The sequence below is a fragment of the Micropterus salmoides genome, unplaced genomic scaffold, assembly GCF_014851395.1.
Source record: "Micropterus salmoides isolate LMB-PRFRI ecotype aquatic unplaced genomic scaffold, ASM1485139v1 Ms_hic_scaffold_2593, whole genome shotgun sequence".
NCBI classification, from domain to species: domain Eukaryota; kingdom Metazoa; phylum Chordata; class Actinopteri; order Centrarchiformes; family Centrarchidae; genus Micropterus; species Micropterus salmoides.
In genome coordinates, this window is record NW_024041810.1 from 3369 (window position 1) to 18641 (window position 15273).

The 15273-nt window shown below is 40.3% G+C and overlaps 1 long non-coding RNA gene across 1 annotated transcript; it reads right to left on the bottom strand.

Annotated features, from left to right (window-relative positions):
* Nucleotides 1-222: 222 nt before the first annotated feature.
* On the bottom strand, nucleotides 223-3238 carry LOC119919170. The gene is made up of 3 exons (XR_005447640.1): nucleotides 3198-3238; nucleotides 2392-2479; nucleotides 223-986 (listed from the first exon to the last, which is right to left on the bottom strand). It is a non-coding gene; the product is annotated as an uncharacterized LOC119919170 (long non-coding RNA).
* Nucleotides 3239-15273: the final 12035 nt, after the last annotated feature.

Sequence of the window (15273 nt, forward strand, 5' to 3'; positions counted from 1 at the left end):
AAACATACTTTTATAGTGATTACAAGCAATTATCCAATATATCTACAAACTTTTCCCATTAATGTATGGAGTTTACTTTCATAGGCCATTTGAGGCTAAAAAGACCTATTCTCTTTAGGTCTTGATGCACAGCTTACTGGTGTTTAGGCTATATATCAAAATCAAATGGTCATAAAAGGTGTATTTGTTGTCCCATCTTGGTTCACTCAAAAAAACTGAAGCTTTGATTTTAATTATATTTATTTTTTCAACAGATTCCACAAAATTGTTTTAGGTTAGTTAAAAGCAAAAAAAATGTAATGAACTTGTATAAGAGTAACACAATGAATGTCAATTGATCCAACTAAAAAAACTTCTGATCAACAATATATTTAAGCTTACCTTTCAATATTTTATTTGGAGTAGTAAAAATTTTTTTCCAAATTAGATTGACACAAATCAAATGTTTGTCAACTGGTCCCACACAAATTCATTTCAACTGAATTTTGTTATGGACTTTATTCACCAACACATCAATATCATTTTGGTGCAACTGGTGAAAAAAATAATACAGTAAAATTATCAGCACTATAAAGTGTTGAAAAGTTTGCAAAATAATGTTTAGTTGTCAACAATTTTGATGATGCACTGCTTAGAATTCTGCCAATTCCACAGAACACAGCCTCCAAATCAATGGCTCATTCATAGAGTTTGTTCTTGAGCATCTGTACCTTGGTTGAGAGTTTGCTAGCATCTAGTTGAAAGAATCACTTGTGAAGTACCTCAAAGAAGGCTTTAAGGTTCTGAGGATAACTGAGCTTCAGTGCATAATTACACCTATTAAGAGTGCACGTGTAGAGGCGATGTCTCCCAAGTCATGCAGAACTTCAGCACCCTCGGTGACTATCCCAACATCAGCTGGAGGAGCGGTAGCATCACCTCCCTCAACACGGATGCTGTAAAGATAACTTGTCCAAGCTCCCTCGGAACGGCTGTAGCATCAGATCCTTTACATAGGACAGAAAGAAAGTAGAAAAACAAATTATGAATCACAAACAGATTTTGCAGAATTCTAAAGAGTAATGTTTGCATTTCAGGTGTCCTTTATGTAATGATTTAACAAAAATAGCATGATACAGTGCTATGTGTTTAAAAATTACAAGATGAAGTAGTGCTGGTGAATTAAATATTAGATCCAATTGTGTATTATTTAATATACCTCACCAAGCACTTTATTTGGAGGGCGTGCAGTCTACTGCAATCTAACAGCTCTGCCATAAATCTTTACTTTTACTGCTAGATTTTATGTTCTATTATTCTGCCCCCCTCATCTATGTCAATACGGACAAACTGTAACCTACACTGTACATTTACAGCCAGACTAAAATGTAGCACTCATATTTTCCTCTGCTCTCATTTTCACCGTCACTACTGCCACCTGTCACGTAGCTGTCCTGTGAAGGAGGAGAGGACGTTAGCTATGTGCCACCGTGCTGCACAGTGTGCGGGCGAAAATCATTAACGTTAGTTGCATATTGATTTTGTTGATCATGTGAAAGTTTAGTAGCAGCCGTTATTCAAACAGCTGTGTTACGACCCGTGAGGTCTGTGGGTTGTGCTTGTCTCTTTTCTGCAGGTGTGTACCTGGGCCCTGAGCCTGGCGCTGCGTAAATCCCGCAGCTGGAGCTGATCAGCGGCAATCAGTGGGGCACATAAGCTGAGCCAGTGAAGAGCTCTCAGGCTCACTCTTCCGTGGTTGCTCGCGTTAGACTGTGTGACTTATTGTGGCTTACAGTGTGGTTGACTTACTGTGTGGTTTATTGTGTGGTCCGTAGCGAGACGTGATCTGCTGGATGCCGATCTTAATTACTCACGCCGTGCGTCTGGTGACTCTGCGGAGGCAGCCATCGGCCCCGTGTTCACGACCAGCTAGAAGCCGGTGTGATGAGGAGCGTCGATCTCCACATATGCCTCACCAGCGCGGTGGGAGCCGTAGAGACTCTGTATTGTGTTGCATATTTTCCGCTAAATATCTTAATTAATTTACTTTACATAACAAACCCCATATCGTCTCTAATGTGAGCAGAGATCACCTTCAGTTGTTAAAACACCTTTTTGTTACTAACTTAGAATAATTACATTAACTTGACACATTTTGGGTCATCCTTTGTTTTTCCACTCGGTTTATTTATCTCTTTGTTAGTCCCCCACCCCTAGACAAGCCAGGGATGTAACAAGCTGTCTGTTTTTTGTTTCTTTATTTCAGGAAAAATCACAATTCATTTTCATGTATTTGATGGCATTTGGTTTTAACTGTCATGAAATACATGTTGTTTACAAGCGTATGTAAACTTTTGACCACAACTGTAGCCGTTTGGTTTAATGCAGGTAGTAACTACTGAAATTACCAACCGGGTGTTCTTTAAAGAGGATGTTTGGGTCTTCATAAGGTAGAAACCAATTGCCCTGAGGATGATCTCCCTCCTCTTTTCAACAGTTGCTAGAGAGACAAAAACAATACAGAAATACTTAAGGACTGCACATACACACATACTACACATTCTCACATGCCCAGTGATGTTAATGGTATGTGTCCTACATCTTTGATTTCTTAAACTCTGAAAGGACACAATAAACTTGCTATGAACATGTCCAGGGAGGTACACCCTCCCCCATTACTACATTGTGAACAAGTCTGTGTTGAAATCATAACAAAAGAAACCTTGCTGTCAAATAAATTATGTTATCACGGTGAAGCCTGTGCCCTGCTTTCTGTGTCAGGGCTGAGCGTCTCCACATAGACGCAAACACAGAGCCAACTTAATGGCCAGCAGAGAGGCCGCAGGTAAAAACCTTAGTGAGTAAAAAGCCAGTATGTCACCAATACACCTGTTTAACAAGCGCATTGTATTTTGAGAAGCAAACTTTCTGTTGCTCATTCCAAATGTCAATATATCCGATCCCTAAATATAGCTCTGGTCATTGATGTGTGTTTAAATAGTGAGGCAACTGCAAACAATAAAAATATTTGTTTGAAAGTGGCACAAGTGTTGCTGTTTAGGCTTTGTGAGCAACAATCAAATCCCAATAGTATACTCATCAGGGTGCATACACAGATGTTTTGGGTTTCTGACTGTTTACTACTCTCTATACGTGTCAGAAGAGACGAGTCAACATCAACTTATTATTCTATAATTTCTACCAATTGCAAAACATACCTGTGGGCCAAAAGTATGCAAAGTTCCCTTCCTGCAGAGCCAATTTCTTCTTCAACACACTGAGGAGATTGGAAGTGTGTCTACGACTTTGAGGCAGTGCAGTGGAGAGAAGTGTGTCTACGAACTTTGAGGCAGTGGAACAGTAGAAATCCTCAGAATTTCCACCTAGAAACATATTCCACAAGTACAACATATTATTGGTAGTTGAAGAGCAGCCTTATGCGCTCTCCTTTACCTGGGAAAGGGAAGAGGATGAAATAATTTGGAAATTCAGACAGAAAAAGAGGCACACTTTCGTAATTTGTAGCATTACACTGACCTAAACGCCATGTCTACTCTGTGATGCCCTTTCCCCCCCATTTATAATAACAGATAGCTTGCACAGCTTTAGGCTAATAGTGACTCACTGAAGCTCATAAACACTTCAAACCATTGGCTGAATACAAGTCCAAAATATCTGTTTGTTAACAATTAAAATTAACGTTATCTGTTTTTAATCATGCAAAAACGTAACTTTTGCATTTATTATGACCAGTAAAACAAGCCTGATATGTGAAAGTATAGACAGGAACACAAGAGTAAAACTAATCTCTCCAAACCAAAGACACTGTGTTACAAAAGCAGCCTATGAAGAGCTAAAGCTTAAGAGCTTAAACACAGACATGTAAAAACAGCTTTCTCTATGGACACCACAGCACAGGCTGAGGTGTTGAAGCGCCTGTAAACAGTGTTGATATCAACAGCAGAGGGTTCAAGTGTTCACGGATTGGCAGGCTCGGCGGGATAAAAGCCGATCAACCTGGGTCATGCAGCAATGTTAGCTAGCTAACACATGTCCAAGAACCACCTCCCTGGGCTAGTTAACCTAACTGTTAACTTTATACACCCGAAAAATGCAGGACGCCTTCTATCACAAACACAAAATACAATCATGCTCAGTATGAAAATTATACAAAAACAGTTACGGGTAAAAAGAACAGGTCCTTACCTCTTACAACTTCCAAAAACGAAGACCACCAGCAACTTGTCCGCCAAAATTAACTCAGAAGAAGCAGTCAAGTGACATCGCACATGTGCTGGCTGAAATCTTCTTCTCCTTCTTTCGGTTTAACGGCAGCTGGCGCTGCAACACTGCCACCTTCTGGATGTAACAAGTACTCTTCTTCTTCTTAGTTAATGGCGGATTGCAAAAAACTTTTGCCTTAACAAGTACTCAATCTAATCAGTTTTATTTAGCCTCAATTCATAACAAAGGTAATCTCGTTGCACTATTCATATAGAGCGGGTCTAGAATATTATTACCAGAAACCCAACAATTCCCACCACTCCCTTTAACAGTTAGATACCTCAAGCAGAACACAGTATCTGGGTGGTTCGGCCATATGCTTTAATGACAACCCTAATTCACTGTTGTGATTAAACAACACTTTCATATTTTACACAGATAGTGCGATTAGATGGACTTTAAGTATTTGAGAATTATGTATACTGCCCCCCCACCTCCTTCTCCCACCACACACTTCAGCACGTGGTCTCATATGTAGGCCTACTGTGTGTAAATATGTGTGTGTTAGTGTTTTACCTCTGAAAGCACCACATATAAGTGCCAACTCCAAGGAGTTAGACTTGTATTTAATTTAACAGAGGCACTGTGACAGGTAGGACCAGCCATACATCTTAAAGCACTGTATGAGCCTACAACTAGCCTGAACACCATCACTGTATCGCCTCAGCCACTCCACAGCTCAACTAGACGACACACCAGCAAGTGCTCTTTGGATTAATCAATGTTAGAATTTGAAGAGATTGTAATAGAGTAATGAATAAACCTCTTGCATCACTACTATCCTAACATGTTAGCAGTCACCATCTTTGGGTTCACAGTCGTTAGGGAGGATCTATCTACCTCATTCCACTTTCTTGGAGGCCATGGGTTCACGATCCCCCAAGTCTACAGCCTATTTCAGATGTTGGACTAAAAATTATACTGTGTCCACTTTGGCTTCTGATGTCTGTTCCAACACAGCTCAAACCATCTGTAGATATGAATTTTCCTCCTATGGGGTGTGGAACATGTGAATGTTCATGCACACCAGTACTTCAAACGCCTTACTTGGGCCTGACAGAACCTCTGTGATCTGATCAACATCTGCAATTTACAAAGACAATGGCTATACAGGCTTCATGCACATATGACCCAGGCAAAGTATGTTTCATTAAGGTGTTACATTAATGCATTTAAATGTCTGCCTGTCCCACAGTGTTAAGTGTAGTGTCAGATGTTGCTTGATAATATCCTGTATTGGGATATAATAAATCTTGAATTGTGTGCTTCTGCCTTTTCATATACAGTTTATGGCTGCTGCCCGTGTGTCCCCTCCTTTAGGTCATGCCTACTGTGATGTCCCTTCTTCATCATGTCTCCTGCATTTCCCAGTTGTGTGTGCTTGTCCTTTTATGTCATATTACACATACCGTCTACTTATTTGAGAAAATATATGGGATTTCATAAAGGCTGTAAAAAAACATAATAGCTTTATGGGGAGCTTTTCATAGGCTGAGGTTATATGAGGGGACTAAACAAAAGGGAGACCACAAGTTGAATAAAGCTTTCCAATGGTGTTATATTTTTACAATTTTGCAATAATTGAGCAATGTATGAAAGATTGAGAAGTGATGTTAGGACTGAACAGTTCAACAAATGTTTCTGTAGCATCAACTACATATTTGATAATCAGGGGGTGAAGGGATGTAAAACTTTAAAATGAGTGAAAATACAGAAATTTAAAATAGTCTCTTTAGTCTCTGTGCTACAGAAATCAGGAAAGTGCGCGAATATTCAAATATTTGAATGCTGTACCCTCATTGGATGATTCATACTGCGCAGAGGCGACTTCGACCAATGACAATGTTTTACTTCGTCGAGATACGTCATAACGTCAAGCTCGTTTGGAAGCAGACAGTCCGGGTAACGTCCCGCAGGACATCGACATTCAGCGTTCACTGAAGGTAAAGCTAAAATTAAATTAGCTAAAAAGAACTAGTTTGCATCACTTACTTGCTTTAATAACATCAGGTCCCCCAGTCACCACCGTCCTTTCTTTTCCTAACAACCACTTTTTCAGACTCATTTGAAAACTGAAAATAATGTGGGATGGAGCCTACCTGTCTGTAGGCTACAGGACACAGCTGTAGGCTACACCAGTTTAGTCTAAGTTTTTACCTGATGTTCTCAACATTGGACAAGAAGGTAGTAATAAAATACAGCTTCCAGTTTCTTTCTATAAATTGAGCTAATGTTGAGTTACATAGCAGCCAAAAGATGTAGCCTGCTGTAGAAGCGTTCCTGCTCAGCTGGCAGTCTGAAGGGGAGGGGAGATGTTTTCTAGCGCAGACAGGCTTCACTTTTCCAGCAGGTGGGAAACAACAAACAGATTTTTCTTAGTCTTGAGAAGCTGACACGCTGTAACTAACACAGCACATTTACTGACATAATATTTTCCTCCGCTCGCGCTCACCGTCACTTTCTACCGCTCGGACGATCAAACACTCGCTACGCACCTCCTGATTCAGAGTTACGCTGCTGTTATAACAGCACCTGTCACGTAGATGTTCTTTGAAGATCGAGCAGAGGAAGGGAGCCAAGGGTTGAGTGTTACTGTGCTCGCACAGTGTACAAGCGAAAATTAGTAGCGCATTAATATAATAATAGGTGTGGGAATTTTTAGTAGCGCGGTCACAATTCAGCAGTAAACAAATCTATGAATGTGCAACAATGTACTGTTCAAATCTCATCCTAATTTTATAATCCCTATTCAAGCAAGACTTAAGAAGGATACCGAAAATTTGCAGATCAAGGAGTCAATGAAAGCTAAAGAGATGTCTAACATACAATATCATACGTTATGAGCTGTGCTTTACCACATCTTTCTCACACATGTTATGGTTCATATTCTGTGTTCAGTTTGACAAGGATCAAGAGGCCAAGGATCAGGTGGTGAGGGCAGAACCAACAGACCAGAAAGCTCTCCCACAGCCAGCCTCTGAACCTGCTCTACAGTCTGAATAGCCCGGGTGAAGTTAAACTCTCCGTTGCTGGTGCACCAGATGGCTGAGAACAGGATAGGCTGATGCCCTGGAAGCTAAGAGGGAAGCGGCAAAGGAGTTCGCAGGCAAGACTGCTGATTGCAGAGGGGCTGAAACCCACAGAGGACATGGGTCTCAATGAACACAAGGTGAGGACTGTATGGAAATCCAGCTGGTTTATTGCTGTTATGTAATCAGTGGGCAAATACACATCTTCAGTTTTCAAATGGGGAAAAAAGCAGCAAGGTGTGAGTAGCCTAGTGCTCAAATATGCTATTGCAGTTAGCATCACATTAACTTTAGCTTTTAGGCCAGAAAGTCAGGATCATCTTTGGCATTCAGCTCACACAGACGGTTGCCTGGTTAATCACAGGGTTTATACACGCCCAAATACAGCACTACAGTGAATTAGCTAATGTTACCCGCTAACAGCCTAATCTGAAGAAGGTGCTAAAAGTTTAGCCAGAGTGCATTAAGACATGAAATGCTGCTGATATCAGGGCATAAAATTAACAGCGGAGCAAATCTCGTTGAACTACGTTCAATGACAATAAAGCTTTCTGATTTGATTAAGCGGCAACCTAATGGCTCTGCTCTGGCGATGCTGTGAGGGTAGAAGGCAAAGTTACCATTGTGTGTAAATTGAAAACAATACGTTGATGTGTAGGAATTTTACAAGCGTGATACATCGTATCTATTTTTCAGGACAAGGCCTGGTGAGAGCCACTACAGAGGATCATAGCCATCGTTGGAATTCTGGAAGGACGTGGGTGAAAATCAATCTGCCAAATGAACTTTTTTAGCATGCATATGCACATCTGTATATTAATTCTGATATGATACTATATATGACCTTGTTTGCTTGTTACTGGAAAGAAATTAGCTTCTATTGTTTTTGACTTTGAAGGACTTGACTGTGTTTTAAGCCTATGTGCATTTTCTAGATGTTGAGCATGAACAGAACTTTAAACAATGATTTATTGGGTGACTTTTATGGCGTTTTTCCATCACCAGTACGAACTCAACTCGGTTCGTCCGTGCTCTGTTTTCCATTGCAGATAGTACCCAGAAATATTACCCCTCAATGTAGCTGGTCGTCATAGCAACGCCACACACAACTGCCGCTACATAATGTTCAATGCGACACACAAACCAGCGACCCACAAACAGCTGTCTCTTTATTTAAGTTAAAACGTTTCAACATTCCTCAGAATGTAAAGACAGATAAGCGGTATGAAAACCTTCCAGCTGTGTTTTCCTCTGCCGTTGTTGCTGCAGCGGTCTGTGTGACGGCGGGAGCAGAGGGCTCTGTGAGCGGGCGGATGGCCGGCCTCACACGCTCCTCCCGCGGGTTGGCTCGTTTTTTCGCATGCCTGACCTCAGCTGACAGCAATGAACGTAACGCTCCAGTCCACATCAAAGGGAAAACAAAATGAAGCTGCCTGCTGTGACTTAAACTGAGTGATGACAGCAGTAGTGTGAAAGTTATGGCGTTTATTAATTTTACAATTGCTTAATTTCATTACAGATCAAAACAGTCAAATTTCTTACATTTTAAAATGTTTCCCGGATTCTGCTCTGAACCTGCTCGGGCTCTCAGCTACGGTTCCCCCTGCTTTGTACAGCAGCCACCAATCCGGTTTGGCGTGCATCTATTTTCACTCTGCCTAGCTCTTCACCTGCAATATATGATCCTTTTAACCTAATAAATAGCCTATTCCTCTTTTATCGAACTTCTCACTTTCTTAGACCTGCACTTGGGTCTGCTAGCCTTGCCATAACAAAGTTAAAAACAAAGTTTTTGTTATAATCACTTCAGCCTAGTTCACACTATACGATGATAAGCCTGATTTGCTGGTTAGTGAGCTCTGCGACCATCAGGCTGTGATCAGGGGTAAATCAGCGATCGATCGGTGGTCGCCAGTCATTATGTGTGAACTACTCGACGCATAAAAACGACTCCCCAACACATTTCTGACACATCGCCAATGCCAGCCAGATATCTAACATGCCAAATATCTGGAGGAGTCGGCCGTCTCGAAATCCACATCCAGCCAAAAAGAACAGGCAGCTGCAGAGCAGGCAGCTACTTTTTCACCGCAAAACACTTTTTACTCCCCTCCAGCTCTCTCTTTAGCTCAGACGTTTCCTGCTACCTGCGTGTGCAAATCCATCCTTTCACCCAGATTCTTTGTCTTTATAATTGCTATCTTTATAATAACAAACAACAGCTGTTTTGTAGGTTTTGCGTCATTTCCCGTTTTGTTGACAAAACGTGGTTTCACGTCAGTCACGTAGTGTGAACGCCACAACGACTTCAAGACTCCTGTCACAAGACGGCAAGTTGTATAGTCTGAACAGCACGGCCAACGGCCGACGCTGAAAGTCGTATAGTCTGCATGAGCCTTTAGTTAGCCTAGCTATGAGAATAAATAAACGGAGTGCTCTCTCTCTTTTTTCTCTCTCTCACACACACACACAGACAGACAGACACACCCGTACTGCCGCTATCTCTCCCACATCAGATCCTCCCTCACTTAGCAGAACTTCTTGAGCATTTATTGTTATTTTGTTATGAGCATGAGCTACTCTCCCCCAACGCCACAAACCAGAGAAGACTCAAACTGTGATGTTATCAGGTGTAAAATCTGGAGCCGCTTGTTAAAAGACAATGAATGTGAAACTAATTTTGTAGAAAAAGAAAAACCCCACAACACTTATTTCATAGTGTCTATAAAATCTTTCTTAATTTATTGTTTTTGGAAAAGCTTCAAACCTTATATCAGATGATATCACAATTCATTTATGGTTTGTTCTTTGATTATTTTGTTTCAAAATTTAATCGGATAAACAGAAAACAAAAAGAACAGACATCGTTTTTTGTTGTTTTAAAACCAAAACGGAAAAATATTTATTTTGATAATTAATGTGTCCGATTAGTGTAGCTTTTTGTGTTACACTTAATAAACCTGCAGCAGATACACTTAGGCAGTGGCGGTGCCTGATTAAATGTAGGATAATTAAGATGAGATTGAACATCAACACATTCAGTTTGTAACTCACTAGAAACTGGGACAGAAACACCTCAGAAGTTGCCCGAGAATCCTCTGGTTTTTAATATTTCTTCAGTATCAAATTAATTCAGTGATTCAGTAGTTGTCAGTACATCCAATGGTACTGACAACTATGAATTGTTATTAGTCCGGGCTCCAGACTAGCTTTATACACGTCCGTCTCTTATATGTCCAGAAAAAAATTGTATTATGAGATTAACATTATTTAATAGGAATTCATAATATTTAAGTCTACCTGACCAATAGGTACTCTGCTGTGCTTCCCTTCAGACTGTAGCCTTCTGAATGAGACAAGTGCACTGCACTTCATCGGAGGTAGCCTAAAAAATGAAACTAACACTGCCAATCAGGCAGACATGTGCCGAGTTGCATCAACTGGGTGGAGTTGATTATCGCCGCTAGTCGACGTTATCAGAATATAGATTTTTTTTTTCACTGCGTGAGAAGATTCATGTGTGGCGCTTAAAACTAACCTACACAGCGCGATTGAGAGGTCAGCAAGCCTGAGAGAATAATGGATCTGTACCGCAGGAACAGGTGAGCAGCCAGCCTCCTGTGTGAGTCCGGCGTGACTGCAGTAACAACGTGAGAAGACGACCTCTGTTGTCGTCAGCGCTCGGTCGGTTCAGTTTGTCATTTGCTAAGTAATTTTAATAAATAAACACATAAGCCTCCACAATCCCTTTCGTCCTAGAGGCGTCCTACAGAATATTCTTCTTCGTCCCAAACATATTTTCTATCGTCCCCAGGACAACAGGGTTAGTCTCGAGCCCTGGGGGGGGAGGGTGAGGTCGCAGGAGCAACCTGGTGCACTGTGGATGGTCGGTGATCGTTCCCTTTTGGATGAAGCCCGACGCAGACAACAGCGGCATGTGTACAGCAGCCAGTTAGCTTGAAAACCAGTAGGGATGCAACACCGGTCCTATATAGAACAAAACACAGCTGCTTTGTTTTCTGTTTTGGTTTTAAAACAGAAAAAACAAATAATGACTTGTATTTGGATGGGACATTGTTGTAAAATGTCTGAAAAATGTATGTATTTAGTGAAAAAGTTGTTGATGCAAATGCTTTAACATAGACCTTCTGGTTTTTGTACATTCAAAACACCATATACTAAGAGGGAATGTGTGCACATAAACTGGAATGTTGCTTGTAATTACTGTCAAAAAATGAGAAAAGTCTGTAGATGTATAGGAGTTCCTTGTATTACTGTCAAATTATGTTCATATAAGGTAAGTCCCATGCACTTACAAGAAAGGTCTGTATATATCGGAGTTGCTTATTATTACTGTCAAACAGTGTTTATATAAAGTAAACCTCATGCAGTAATGTAAAAGGTCTGTACATGTATTGGACAGTTGCTTGTAATTGCTATCAAATATTGTTTACATAAAATAAATGTGTATTTTTACATATATTGGAGAATTGCTTACTATCTATTAATGTCTATATAAAGTGAAACTATACATTAATGAGTAAATGTCATGTTGATATATTGAAAAGTTGATTTTAATTACTATAAAACAATGTTTATATAAAGTAAACCCTCATACATTAATAGTAAAAGCATGTAAAGTTATTGGAGATGTGTTTGTAGTTACTGTCAAGTATTGGTTATATAAGGTAACCCCCATATATTAATGGTAAATGTATGTAGATATATTGGGAAGTTGCTTGTAATTACTGTCAAATAATGTTTATATAAAGTAAACCCACATACATTAATGGTAAAAGCTCGTAAATTTATTGGAGATATGTCTGTAATTACTGTCAAATAATGTTTATATAAAGCAATAACTGTTAAAATTATGTTTCTGTAACTTAATATTGCATGATCTTGGTTTTTTGTACAGGATAAAGCCAATATTTAACAGGAATTTACTGTAAATGGATTGTATAATGGCATAAAATAAAAGTTTAAATCTATTAATATACTGGTATTGGGCTTTAAATTAGGGTATCTGAAGGTAAATTTACAACATTTTCTGTTTGCTTTACATAGAAAAGTCTTTACTTTGACAAGGAGTTCTTGTAGATAGATTGGATTATCTTAAAAATATACCAAATAATACTGTATTAAAACAGCAGTCTTCTTTTAATTATGTAATTTTAAGGTATTCTGCAATATTTTTAGATTTTTATACAGATTTAGACATTCATTTAACATTCAACAGAGATTTTTTAATGAGATTTTTTTTCTTTTAACTGCAGTTTGACTGTAAAAATACAGAAAATGTTTACAGTAAATATCCGTTTTCAAAAACAAAATTTTTCTGTAAAATAATTTAAGGTTCTTTACTGTAATTTGACGGTATGTGGTTGGCAACTTTGCTGCCAGACTTTTTACCGTAATTTTACGATTTTTTTTTTTACAGTGTGAAGAGAACCCACGCAGACACGGGGGGAACATGCAAACTCCACACAGAAAGGCTGGGGCAACCGGGGTTTAAACCCACAACCTTCTTGCTGTGAGGCGACAGTGCTAACCACCGCACCACCGTGCCACCACTCAGTTTTGCATTTCAGTTAATTAAAAAATGAGTTGAACTTACCACGTACTACTACAGTGCTCAGTTAACTCAAAAAGGCTGCTACTTTTCTTCAGTTTCAGGGCTGTTGTTTTTTTGTTTTTGCAGAGACTAATAATGCTCCACAAGTGTTACAGTGGTCGTCTTTGTTTCTCTTTGTAATTCGTAATTGGGACTGTCAAGGTGAGGTGCCATTTATCAAAGGCAAGAAGAATTTGTGAAATCAAAGGAGCAAGAGCGTAACAATATTTTCCCTAACTGTTGCTGCATAATTGACTGTTAAACTGTTTCCCTGAAACAAATACAGTGATCTACATGGCCCATAGCTAAGACGCATGCTAATAAAGCTCCTCTCAGAGCTCCGGCATCAATGTTGTTAAAGGTGTATTCTCTCTTCTGATTGCCTCTAATCAGCCCCGCTCAGCCAAGCTTACTCCACCTGGAGGACCGGCTACTGATTTTCTGTCAGAAGGAAAAGCACACCATAATTATGCTGCCATTTGAAATTCCATCACTCTCCCTTTGCCACAGAAATAAGATGCATCTCATTGAAATGTATGTGGAATGCTGGAGGGATATATTCTTGGGTAAACCTTGTCTTTTTAATTAAACACACGGTGGCCTTGGTGGATTGCTTGTGACACAGGGAATGATCGGGGCACTTAGAGGGCTGCAGTTCAGGTAAATATGCCTTTAATGTCCAGAGGGAGCTGGAGGGGCATGGCTTGGCATGTTTATGGAACTTCGGAGTTTGGAAAGCATATTTAAAACACACAGAGTACAATAAAAATGGTAACCTTTTCACCTGCAGTTAAACTGCAAAAACTCAGCTAAATTAAAAAGAAGCTGTGTTTAAAGCCTGTGCTGAATTTTTTTTCTTAATATTCATAACTTCACTGGGAATATCTTGTCTAAAAAATGGACTGCATGAGGCTGCTCACACATATCCATCACATATTAAACCTCTGGGTGGATGATGAGACCTCCATTCTTTATGATATAGATTATGAAGAATGATACAGGATCACGTTCTCCCAGGTCCCATTATTGGCATCCCCTAGCATTTACAAATCCCAAACAAAGCCCGCTTCCAACAAACTCAGCTCCCAGACATGACTCCGCTGTTTCTCTGTCTGTCTCAAAGCCACTCTGACTAGTGGGGGAACAATACATATGCATTCATCTGGATTATCTCATTAATCTTTTCTTTTTATGATTAAAAAAAGATAAAGAAGAAAGAAAAAAAGGGCACAGTTTCTCACATGCAGAGAGAAAAGATGACACCCAGATCAGTAATTCTAGATAGACAAAGTCGAATGACCTTGACATTTCACTTCGCCTGAAATGCCAGTAGATTATTCAGTCAACTGAAGAGCGGGAGAGACAGACAGGAGGAGAGAGGAAAAACAAAAATAGAATTATTCTGAGGGGAAACAGGCATTTGAATTCCCGGTGAGACACCCATTATATTTTTAGACACATTTTGGTTGGCAAAGCCGGGAGAGGATACAGTATGTGATTCACTTTTCAATGACTTTCCATTATATGTCTTAATGAGTGATGGACAGCAGTCCTGGGTCCTCTTTAAAAACATACTGTTTTCATATATGCGTGAATACAGTACATGGGTATTTGCTGGAGGGATATGGAGAGGAGGGGGCTGGATGCCGTGGGTTCTCTGAGTCAGCCGTTACCCCCCCACTCTGCCCTCGCTTCACTGCCTCTCACCTCTCACCTGCCCCGTGGCCTGCCGCCCGCAGACAGGCGCTGGCTAATCTTACGCTCCTTCCTCATTTCTTCCCCCCCTCCTCATGCTCCTTCACTTTCTCCACAGTAGCCTTTAGCAAATAGGACAAGGTCTGACTACTAACCTCACACTCTGACCACATCATTCACCCCGCAGAGCCTCAGAAACCCTGTTTATTCCAGTGATATAGTGTCAGTCGGTGGCATTAAATAACCTTGAACAATTGCCAGGGCAAAACGCCACAGTGGAAACAACTTAAAATATAGATTTCTGCTCAGGAAATGTGATGAGTACATTGCTCACTTGTGCTTTTACACTGCACAGACAGGTCTTGAATAACATTACATACTGTATGTTGTACTACAGCGCTGTGGATGCTACGTTGCCATGTTGAACTGATCTCCGCTCATTGTGGTCCGTGTCCCTGTCTTGTTTAATAAATGCAGCGGGGCGGTCCTGCTTCTCTCCTGTCCGCATTGTTTTGCCAGCAGTGCTGTTTCGCTCCGGCTTGTCTCTCTGAAATGTGCATCTGCATCGCCTGTCACTCACAGGGAGGAATGCCATGTGCTGTCTGATTGACGTCTGGATCTGCTTGAGGAGAAGGGACCGTCTCTCACACAGTTCAGTGCGCCAAAATATGT